Source organism: Neophocaena asiaeorientalis, unplaced genomic scaffold, assembly GCF_003031525.2.
Source record: "Neophocaena asiaeorientalis asiaeorientalis breed wild unplaced genomic scaffold, Neophocaena_asiaeorientalis_V1.1 scaffold26, whole genome shotgun sequence".
Lineage (NCBI taxonomy): Eukaryota > Metazoa > Chordata > Mammalia > Artiodactyla > Phocoenidae > Neophocaena > Neophocaena asiaeorientalis.
In genome coordinates, this window is record NW_020173108.1 from 7,926,395 (window position 1) to 7,939,275 (window position 12,881).

Consider the following 12,881-nt stretch of genomic DNA (forward strand, 5'->3'; position numbering starts at 1 on the left):
TTTCTCTTAGCAACCACCAAAACAATTTCTTTATCACACAGACTACTTCATAAACCTATTACCTTATTGAGAATGAAATATTTATAGGAATTTTAGCTAGTTTCACTAGGGTATTAGAAATTAAAAGACATATATTAGGGGAGGAGAGAGAAAAGACAAATAATAAATTCTGAGTAACAGAAACATAAAAATAAGGATTTCTTTAAGTGCATTTAAAAAAGGAAAAACAAAAGAATTTACAAGGTTCGTGGAGCATGACAAAAAAAAAGTTTAGGGAAGAAAATATCCAAAACAAATAATTTTGACATCAGTGAGTGGGTGTTTGAGAGAAAGGGGTATGTAGAGGTAATAGGTAATTTAAAAAGTAACTCACAGCAACAATTTCAGAAACTCTATGGTAATGTTTAGCAATTACAATTCAAGTAATTGATTCTTCTTCTCTTACCTGTAAAAATCCTTTCTGGGACATATGACTGTAACTGCCTACTAGTTGATTTTAAATGACTGTTCTAATTTTTTTTTAATTATCAAAAAAATCCAAAGGGGACAGGAATCAGGAGGTTGGAGTAGGAGGATGTGGGGCTCACCTCCACCCACAAACACATAAAAAATACATCTACATGTGGAACAATTCTCACAGAACAACACCTGGAAACTGGCAGAAGAACTGCTGTACAACCAAAGATGCAAGACACATCTCCATGAAACCAGGTAGAACAGAAAAAAAATAAAAAGGGATCAGGACGAGACTGGTGCCCTGGGAGGGATCTGTAAGGGAGAGAAGGTCCACACAGGTAGACCCTCAACCTGGGGAGCATCTTTGCCTGAAGGGAAATCCGCTGGGACAGATAGAGGGGCTGGAGAAGCCTAGACTATTCTCAAGGAGTATGCACATGCAGGGCAGAGAGAGACTGGTGCCTTGCCACACTTCCCAATCCAAAGGGGCAAAACCCCAGTCCCACTTGCTCCACATTGTAGCCTGGCACAAGATCAGGGCAGAGAATCAGTCTAGCTGTGCAGAGTCAGACTGGGGTGCCAGGGGTATGATCCTGGCCAAGCTGTGGAGACCATATTCAGCACACACATGGGGGCAACTGATTGAATGGGGTAGACATTGTCAGCATGTGCACTGGTGGCACAAAAGTACACGAAGCAGCTAAGCTCTGAATCTCAGGCAGACAGGCCCAGGGAGAAGACTCAATCTAGGTGCATGGAGACAGACTGGAGGGCTTGGGGTATAGTCCTCAGGGAAGCATGGAGACCACTGTCAGTGAACACACAGCAAGGAGTGAGTCACAGCAGACACTGCTGGCACATGCACCAGGGGACGCCACAGAAACACAGCTTCTGGGTGCTGAGTCTTGCATGGACAGGCCATGGGCAGGAGTATGCAGCTGTTTGTTCCCCAGTGGGAGCACTCCAGCTCTGCCCACTCCACACTGAAGCTTGGAGCCAAATCTGGGGTGGGCAGATTCTGGGAGAGGTCTGCCACAGAGCAAGCCCAGGTCCCAAACAGCAGCACAGCCACCTCAATTCCTGTAGCCACAGCCTAGCACTAGGTCTGGGATAAACACAATGGAGAGAGGGATGCAACCTTGGGCTGCTTCTGGGTGGAACTGTGGACACCTGCAAAGGCAGCATAAATGTTCACTGTGACTATATAGGCCTTGTGCTTCAGTGCATGGCACGGTATGCTCTCAAGGGCAACAGAACCTGAGTGGACCCTTAGTGCTTCTACTTCAATAACTGGGGAGCAGACCTCACCCACAACAGGGCAGTAACAGGCATGGAGCAAAGAAGGCCCTACCCCACTTTCAGTGCCAGATCTGGACACCCAACACCAGCCACATCCCCTATGAAGGGGATAATGGCCAGCACACTGAGGAAAGATGTAGCTGGAATCCATACAAAAACCAGCCTTCAAACCAAAAATACTGGACTCACACAATCTACACAGGGATGCTCCCACATAAACTATCCCTTCGAGACCACAGTAGATAAATGTTTCTCCTAAATTCACAGAGACAGAGAAACTGAAGTCAAGTGAAAAAGCAGAGGAACTACTCCCCATTAAAAGAACAAGAGAAATCCCCTGAAAGAACAAATAATGAAACTGACCTCACCAATCTACTAGACCCTGAATTCAAAAAGGAGGCACTAAAAATGCTAAAGGAATTAAGATTATTGATAGAAATGCAGATCACTGTAACAAGGAATTAGAAACTATAAAGAGGAACCATTCAAAATTAGACAATTCAACTGCTGAGATAAAAACCAATCTAGAAGCAATGAATAGCAGACTAAATGACACAGAAGAAAGAATAAGTGATCTGGAAGACAGAATAATGGAAATCACCTAATCACAACAGCAGACAGGAAGAAAAATGAAAAAAAACAACATACATGATCTAAGGGATAATATAAAACATGCCAACCTATACATAATAGCGATTCCAGAAGGAGAAGAGAGAGAAAAGGGGATCGAAAATGTATTTGAAGACATTATGGCTGAAAGTCTGACACCTAAAGAAAGGAAACAGATATCCAGGGACAGGAAGCACAGAGGGTCCCAAACAAGATGAACCCAAACAAACCCACACCAAGATATATCACAATTAAAATGGCAAAAGTTAAAAAGACGATTTTAAAGGCAGCAAGAGAAAAACAGAGTCAGTTACAAGCAAACCCCCATAAGGCTATCAGCTGATTTCTCTGCAGAAAATTTGCAGGCTAGAAGGGAGTGGCAAGATATATTCAAAGTCCTGAAAGGGAAAAACTTGCAACCTAGGATACTCTACCCAGCAAGATTATCATTTAGAATAGAAGGAGAGATAAAGAACTGCTCAGAAAAAGCAAAAACCAAAGTAATTCAGCAATACCAAACCTACCCTAAGACAAATACTGAAAGTTCTTCTCTAAATAGAAAAGAAGCAAGAATCTATAGGAAAGGGAAAATCACAATAGGAAAGGATTAAAGATGACTTAAATAGGCCAATAAAAAGATCTAAAAACAATCAAAAATTGTAAAAGCATTTATAACTACAATTAACAAAAGAATAAGCATGAAGATGTAAAATGGGACATCAAAAAAATCACAAAATGTTGGGGAGGGGAGTATAAAAATGTAGAGCTTTTACAATGTGTTTGAACTTGTGTGACTATCAGTTTAAAGCAAGCAGATATAGTTAAGGCTTGACATACTTGAGATCCAGGGTAACCACAAATCAAAAATATACAACATGGGCTTCCCTGGTGGCGCAGTGGTTGAGAGTCCGCCTGCCGATGCAGGGGATGCGGGCTCGTGCCCCGGTCCGGGAAGATCCCACATGCCGCGGAGCCGCTGAACGGCTGGGGCCGTGAGCCATGGCCGCTGAGCCTGTGCGTCCCGAGCCTGTGCTCCGCGACGGGAGAGGCCACAACAGTGAGAGGCCCGCATACCGTAAAAAAAAAAAAAAAAAAAAATACAACAGATTCACACAAACCAAAAAGAACTCAAGCATAGTACAAAAGAAAACCATCAAAACACAAAAGGAAAAACAAAAAGAAGAAATTACTACTATATATAAAATAGATAATCAACAAGGACCTACTGTATAGCACAGGGGACTATACTCAAAATTTTGTAATAACCTATAAGGGAAAAGAATCTGAAAAAAAATACATGTGTGTATAAAAAACTGAATCACTTTGTTGTACACCTGAAATCAACACAACATTGTAAATCTACTATACTTCCATTAAAAATAAATAAGTGCTTAATATAAATTAAGAAAAAATAAGAAAAATCTCAAATTAATAATTTAACCTACCACCTAAAAGAATGAGAAAAAGAAAAGCAAACGAAAACCAAATTCAACAGAAGGAAGAAAATAATGAAGATCAGAGAGGAAATAAATAAGAGATCAAAAAAATAGAAGAGATCAATAAAACCAAGAGCTGGTTTTTGAAAATATAAACAAAATTGGTAAAGTTCTAGCCAGGCTCACCAAGAAGAAAAGAGAGAGGACCCAATAAATAAATTAAGAAATGAAAGGAGAAATAACAACTGACACCAGAGAAATACAAAAAATCCTCAGAGAATACTATGAACACTTACACACCACCAAATTGGACAACCTAAAAGAAATGGACAAGTTTCTAGAAACATACAGCCTGCCAAAAATGAGTCAAGAAGAAATAGATAATTTAAACAGACTGATCATTAGAAGTGAAATAGAATCTGTAATAAATTTTTTATTTCTGCAAACATAATCCAGGACTGTATGGCTTCACTGGGGAATTCTACCAAACATACAAAGAGTAATTTATACCTATCTTTCTCAAACTATTCCAAAAGATTGAAGAAAAAGGAACACTCCCAAAGTCATTCTATGAAGGCACCATCACCCTAATACCAAAACCAGAAAAATACAGTACAAAAAAGAAAATTACAAGCCAACATCTTTGATGAATATAGATGCAAAATTTTCAACAAAATATAAGCAAACTGAATCCAACAATATATCATTAACCGTGATTAAGTTGGATTCATTTCAGGGTCACAAGGATGGTTCAATGTACACAAATCAATAAATGTGATACAACACATTAACAAAATGAAAGATAAAAAACCTCATAATCAAGAGATGCAGAAAAAGCATTTGACAAAATTCAACATCCATTCATGATAAAAATTCTCACCAAAATGGGAATAGAGGGAACATATTTCAACATAATAAAAACCTTTCATGACAAACACACAGCCAACATAATACTCAACAGTGAATAGCTGAAATCCTTCCCACTAAATTCATGAACAAGATAAAGATGCCCACTCTTACCACTTCTATTCAACATAGTATTGGAAGTCCTAGCAACAACAATCAGAAAAGAGAAATAACAAGTATCCAAATTGGAAGGAAAGATGTAAAACTGTCACTATTTGCAGATGACCTGTTACTCTATACAGAGAACCCTAAAGTCTTCACATAAAAGATATTAGAACTAATAAATGAATTCAGCAAGGTAGCAGGATACAAGATGAATATACAGAAATCTGTTGCATTTCTTTACGTTAACAATGAAATATCAGAAAGAGAAATTTTAAAAAACAATCCTATTTAAAATCACATTAAAAAAATACCTAGGATTGGGCTTCCCTGGTGGTGCAGTGGTTGAGAGTCTGCCTACCGATGTGGGGACACAGGTTCGTGCCCCGGTCCGGGAAGATCCCACATACTGCAGAGCGGCTGGGCCCATGAATCATGGCTGCTGAGCCTGCACGTCCGGAGCCTGTGCTCCGCAATGGGAGAGGCCACAGCAGTGAGAGGCCCGCGTACCGCAAAAAAAAAAAAAAAAGGAAAAAGAAAAGAAAAAATACCTAGGATTAATCTTAACCCAGGAGGTGAAAGACCTATATGCTGAAAACTATAAAACATCCATTAAGGAATGTAAACATGATTCAAAGAAATTGAAGGATATTCCATGCTCTTGGATGGGAAGAATTAATATTGTTTGCTACCCAAAGCAGTCTACAAATTTAATGCAATCCCTATCAAAATACCCATGACATCTTTCGCAGAACAAGAACAAATAATCCTAAAATTATATGGAATCACAAAAGACCCAGAATTGCCAAAGCAATCCTGAGGAAAAAGAACAAAGCTAGATGCATAATCCTTAAAGACTTCAGACTATACTACAAAGCTACAGTAATCAAAACAGTCTGGTACTGGCACAAAACCATATATATATATATATACACACACATTTATATAGATATACGTTTTATATATATATATATATACACACACACACATACATACACACCAATGAAATAGAATAGAGAGCTCAGAAATAAACCCAGTCACCCCTATGGTCAATTAATCTGTGACATAGGAGGCAAGAATATACAAATGGAGAAAAGACAGTTTCTTCAACAAGTGCTGTTGAGAAAGCTGGACAGCTACATGGAAATCAGTAAAGTTAGAACACTCCCTCATACCACATACAAAAATAAATGCAAAATGGTTTAAAGTCCTAAATTTAAGACATGACACCATAAAAACTCCTAGAAGACAAGATAGGCAAAACATTCTTGGACATAAATCATAGCAATATTTTCTTAGATCAGTCTCCCAAGGCAAAAGAAATAAAAGCAGAAATAAACAAATGGGACCTAATTAAACTTAACAGCTTTTGCACAGCAAAGGAAACAATAAACAAAATGAAAAGACAACCTATAGACTGGGAGAAAATATTTGCAAATGATGCAACCTACAAGGGCTTACTTTCCAATACATACAAACATCTCATACAGCTCAATATCAAAAAAAACTAACAACCCAATCAAAAAATGAGCAGAAGACCTAGCTAGACATTTCCCCAAAGAAGACATACAGTTGGCCAAGAGGCACATGAAAAGATGCTCAACATTGCTAATTATTAGAAAAATGCAAATCAAAACTACAATGAGATATCACCTCACACCAATAAGAATGGTTATCATCAAAAAGTCTACAAACAATAAATGCTGGAGAGGGTGTGGAGAAAAGAGAACCCTCCTACACTGTTGGTGGTAATGTAACTTGGTACAACCACTATGGAGAACAGTATGGAGGTTCCTTAAAAAACTAAAAATAGAGTTACCATATGATCCAGCCATCCCACTCCTGGGCATATATCTGGAGAAAACCATAATTTGAAAAGATACATGCACCCCAATATTCATTACAGAACTATTTACAATAGCCAAGACATGGAAGCAAACTAAATGTCCACCAACAGAAGAGTGGATAAAGAAGATGTGGTATATATATACAATGGAATATTACTCAGCCATTAAAAGAATGAAAAATGCCATTTGCAGCAACATGGATGGACCTAGAGATTGTCATACTGAGTGAAGTAAGTCAGAGAAAGACAAATATCGTATGATATCACTTATATGTGGAATCTAAAAAGAAAATGACACAAATGAACCTATTTACAAAACAAACAGAGTCACAGATGTAGAAAACAAACTTATGGTTACTGGGGGGAAAAGGGGAGGGTGAAAAATTGGGAGATTTGGATTGACATATACACACTACTATATACAAAATAAATAACTAATAAGGACCTACTGTATAGCACAGGAACTCTACTCAGTGCTCTGTAATGACCTATATGGGAAAGGAATCTAAAAAAAAGTGGATATATGTATAACTGATTCACTTTACTGTACACCTGAAACTAACACAACATTGTAAGTCAACTATACTCCAATAAAAATAAAATAAAAAATAATACAAATGAGTCAATATACAAAACAGAAACAGACTCACAGACATAGAAAACAAACTATGGTTACCAAAGGGGAAAGGGAAAGGGGAGGGATAAATTAGGAGTATGGGAATAACAGATACAAACTACTATACATAAAATACTTAAGCAACAAGGATTTACTGTATAGAACTGGGAACTATATTCAATACCTTGCAATAAGCTATAAGGGAAAATAATCTAAAAAATATATGTGTATATATGTATATATATATGTAGATAGATATAAAACTGAATCACTTTGCTGTATACCTGAAACTAACACAGTATTGTAAATCAACTATACTTCAAAAAAATCCAAAGAAAGTTAGTGTATCATCTATAAATTCTTGTATTGCTTAAAACTCCTTAATTGGTAAGTACAGTTCTTTCTTTCCCATATACCATCATATTCATCCCATTTAGTTCATACCACAAGGGTCTATAGCAGGGTTTTATCACAGTAGTGCTTTTAATATTTGGGGCTGGAGAGTTATTTACTATGGGGGTGGGGCATTTTGTGCATTAAAAGCTGTTTGGCAGCACCTCTGGTCTGTAACCACTAGACACCAATAGCAGCCCCATCCCTTGTCCTCTATGAGTCCTGAAAACCAAAAGTACCCCAGGGACAAAATCGTTCCTGGTTAAGAACAAAGGTTCTATACTTTAATTAAACTTGACTTCCCCATTTCAAGGTTAATTTCTTAGCAATTTATTTCAGGTTGCTTCCAAATTTCGTCCACTACTCACACAATTGGTCACAAAAGCTCTCACTTTTGGTCAGCCAGTGACTCAATTAAAATCACCATGGGTCTCACGAAGCCTCTTTATCCCTCCTTACGTCTCCATTTGCTGAAGTGGCAACATGAACAAGGGCACCCCTGTTTGTTTTTTATGTGATTAATCAATGATATTTACCATGTTCCTTGTGGGATAAAAGCAAAAAATGATAGGAAGTTATGAAAACCTGCTCTGCCAATGCCTATGTAGAAAAGACATATCTAGTAATAAATTCAGCCCACACTGTGCTTCTCAGCCTTAGGCTGGCCACTTGAGACTTAACAGTGTTTGTAAGGCTCCTTTTACTAATTCTAGCCATTTTCTCTGACATGAAGTATGTGTTTGGAAACTTAGAGCAAAAGTCATTTTAAATTATCATCTTCTATAACATAAATTCATATATTTATATAGTTTTGCAAATTTTGTTGATGATTTGGTTACTTTTGAGCTACATGCATTTTTCATAGTGACATAGATTTCAAGGATAATTTGGCTTTAATGTTATTCGAGCTTACTTTTTCCTCCAATCATTCTAGCTAAGGGGCCTATTTACATAATACCTAGTGCCTTGTTATTTTTTTATTCCTGCTTCATTGCAAAGCCAAAAATAAACAAAAAGAAATGCATTTCCAAAGCATTTTTTAGTTGGAAGATCATTGTGGTATCCAAGTTTCTAGCGAAATTTCCCAAGTCAACGCTATTTTGGAAAAGGCAGAGCCTCTTTTATGTATTAATGAACAAGATGGAGGTAAAACATTTTAGAATCTCCAGTGTAACTTTTTGTTTTTTGCGGTACGTGGGCCTCTCACTGTTGTGGCCTCTCCCGTTGCGGAGCACAGGCTCTGGACGCACAGGCTCAGCGGCCATGGCTCACGGGCGCAGCCGCTCCATGGCATGTGGGATCTTCCCGGACCGGGGCACGAACCCGTGTACCTGCATCGGCAGGTGGACTCTCAACCACTGCGCCACCAGGGAAGCCCGCCAGTGTAACTTTTTAAATACATAGTCATCCTATTAGAAATCCAGTGATGCTTTGACCATTTACTTTCAAGTTTCTTTTTAAGGACATTCATAGCTTTATTTCATTGGAAAATTGAAGTTGAACAAGTGCTAAATTCTCAGGAAGACTGATTATAGGTAGCTTCCTGGTAGGCCCACTTCAGCCAAAAGTCAAAGAAAGAGAAATATAATGCTCAGAAATTGTCTTTCAATTAAGTTAAACAACTGTCAATCATTCCCCATTCCTGGTTGAGGGAGGAGGGTGAAAAGAAAACTAAAACCGTTATTCTTTAATTACCAAATAATAAATGTTTGAAGTTCCTTGAAGAAAAACTTGAAAACCAGTTACAACCCTTGGAGCCAACACAGAGCCCTTGCTCATGAGAATAGGGAGATGATGAGGAATAAAATAGCTCATTAGATGTTACTCCTAGAAGAGATCTTAGAATTAATAATCTAATGCTCTCATTTTACAGATGAGAAAACTGAACACTTGAAATTCAACAAGTTAAACATGAGATATTCATTAGTTCATTCAATACAACTAAACTATGATGTAGTTACAATAATTTCTGTTGAATCATGAGGAAACAAAGACTTTTAGAGGTTAAGTAATGTGCCAAAATGTCATTTGAGTAAAAGATGAGGGTCTGTGGGCTCTTAAGCACCACACTATGGTCCCTCAGAGATTTGGCAAAATAGTGACAATCAGGAATATTACACAGGGCCCCAGCTCTTGGCGTTCTGCAGCCAATACTATGATACCGTTCTGAGGCTTCCTCTGTCCAAACATATAATGCCATTTATGAATATACACTAACAATACAGAAGTAAAAATGGAAGTATATAAAGTTGAATTGATAGTGCAGCTTTAGATGAGCTCTCAAAAGAATTGAAAAGTTAAAGTTCTTAAAAAATTCGACAATTCATGAAATGTATGTGAAATCATGATTGTTTTTAGTAATCATTCAAGAGTGTATATAGTAAGATGCTACTCTCTACTCATTCCACTTTACAGTTATGATTATGATGGTTTGATAAGAGTAAATTATGCCTGGGAAATGGAGGTGTAGCCAGTGAGAAAAGTTTTGGTTGTGCCATTTCTGTGTCCTTGCAGAGTTATTCAATTCAGGCAAATGGAGGCTAGTTCCCTATTCCTTGAGTCCATGTCATTGTATTTGTCAACTAGATAGTGTTTGAACCTTGGAAAAAATCAGTTTTCAAAAAGGGTTTTGGTAATAGTTGCAGCTAGATATAAGGCCCCAAAATTCAAAAGGCAAGTCTAGGATTTTAACTCAGCTTTCCAAGCTCCTATTCTTATGTCTGTAACAATTCTACATCAATATAACACACATAATTTTTAGCACCACCTTACTTTGCAAGAGCACTGATGGTTTTATTAAAAACATGCCACTGGGGGGGAGACCTTCAAGACAGTGGAAGAGTAAGACGTGAAGATCACCTTCCTCCCCACAAATACATCAGAAATACATCTACATGTGGAACACCTCCTACAGAACACCTACTGAACGCTGGCAGAAGACCTCAGACCTCCCAAAAGGCAAGAAACTCCCCACGTACCTGGGTAGGGCAAAAGAAAAAACAGAGACAAAAGGATAAGGACGGGACCTGCACCTCTGGGAGGGAGCTGTGAAGGAGGAAAACTTTCCACACACTAGGAAGCCCCTTCACAGGTGGAGACTGCAGGTGGTGGGGTGGGGGGGGGGAAGCTTCGGAGCTGCAGAGGAGAGTGCAGCAACAGGGGTGCGGAGGGCAAAGCGGAGAGATTCCCACACAGAGGATCGGTGCCGACCAACACTCACCAGCCCAAAAGGCTTGTCTGCTCACCCGCTGGGGTGGGTGGGGGCTGGGAACTGAGGCTCAGGCTGCGGTCGGATCCCAGGGGGAGGACTGAGGGTGGTGTGAAAACAGCCTGAAGGGGCTAGTGCGCCACAGCTAGCCAGGAGGGAGTCCGGGAAAAAGTCTGGAGCTGCCGAGCAAGAGACCTTTTCTTGCCTCTTTGTTTTGTGGTGCACAAGGAGAGGGGATTAAGAGCGCTGCTTAAAGGAGCTCCAGAGATGGCACGAACCACGGCTATCAGCACGGACCCCAGAGACTGGCATGAGACGCTAAGGATGCTGCTGCTGCCACCAAGAAGCCTGTGTGCAAGCACAAGTCACTATCCACACCGCCCCTCCCGGGAGCCTGTGCAGCCCGCCACGGCCAGGGTCCCCTGATCCAGGGACCGGTTCCCTGGGAGAACATACGGAATGCCTCAGACTGTTGCAACGTCACGCCAGCCTCTGCCACTGCAGGCTCACCCTGCATTCGGTAGCCCTCCCTCCCCCCGGCCTGAATGAGCCAGAGCCCCTAATCAGCTGCTCCTTTAACCCTGTCCTGTCTGAGTGCAGAACAGACACCCTCAGGCGACCTACATGCAAAGGCGGGGCCAAATCCAAAGCTGAACCCCAGGAGCTGTGCGAACAAAGAGAAAGGGACATCTCTCCCAGCAGCCTCAAGAGCAGTGGATTAAATCTCCACAATCAACTTGATGTACCCTGCATCTATGGAATACAAGAATAGACAACAAATCATCCCAAATTGAGGCAGTGGATTTTGGGAGCAACGATATATATATTGTTTCCTCTTTTTCTCTTTTTGTGAGTGTGTATGTGTATGCTTCTTTGTATGATTTTGTCTGTATAGCTTAGCTTTCACCATTTGTCCTAGGGTTCTGTCTGTCTGTTTTTTGGGTTTTGTTTTTAGTATAGCTTTTAGTGCTTGTTATCATTGGTGGATTTGTTTTTTGGTTTGGTTGCTCTCTTTCTTTCTTTTTCATTACTTTTAAAAAATTTTAATAATTATTTTTTACTTTAATAACTTTCTTTCTTTTCTTCCTTTCTTTCTCTTTCTTTCTTTCCTTCTTTCTTTCTTTCTTCCTTCCTTCCTTCTTCTTTCTTTCTTTCTTCCTTTCTCTCTCTCTCTCTGTCTCTGTCTCTCTCTGTCTCTCTGTCTCTCTCTCTCTCTCTCTCTCTTCCTTCCTTCCTTCCTTCCTTTATTTCTTTCTTTTCTCCCTTTTATTCTGACCCGTCTGGAAGAGAGGGTGAGGTGGGAGAGCCGAGTTCAAGACATTGGTCCACCAGAGAACTAGCAGCTCCACGTAAAATCAAATGGTGAAAATCTCCCAGAGATCTCCATCTCAACACCAAGACGCAGCTCCACTAAATGACCAGCAAGATATAGTTTTGGACACCCTATGCCAAATAACTAGCAAGACAGGAAGAACCCCACCCACTAGCAGAAAGGCTGCCTAATATCATAATAAGGTCACAGACACCCCAAAACACACCACCGGATGCAGATCCACCCACCAGAAAGACAACATCCAGCCTCATCCACCAAAACACAGGCACTAGTCCCCTTCACAAGGAAGCCTACACAACCCACTGAACCAACTTTAGCCACTGGGGGCAGACACCAAAAACAACGGGAACTACGAACCTGCAGCCGGTGAAAAGGAGACCCAAAACACAGTATGGTAAGCAAAATGAGAAAGCAGAGAAACACACAGCAGATGAAGGAGCAAGTTAAACACCCACCAGACAAAACAAATGAAGAGGAAATAGGCAGTCTACCTGAAAAAGAATTCAGAGTAATGATAGAAAAGATGATCCAAAATCTTGGAAATAGAATGGAGAAAATACAAGAAACATTTAACAAGGACCTAGAAGAACTAAAGAGCAAACAAACAATGATGAACAACACAATAAATGAAATTAAAAGTTAGAAGGATTAGAAGGAATCAATATCAGAATAACTGA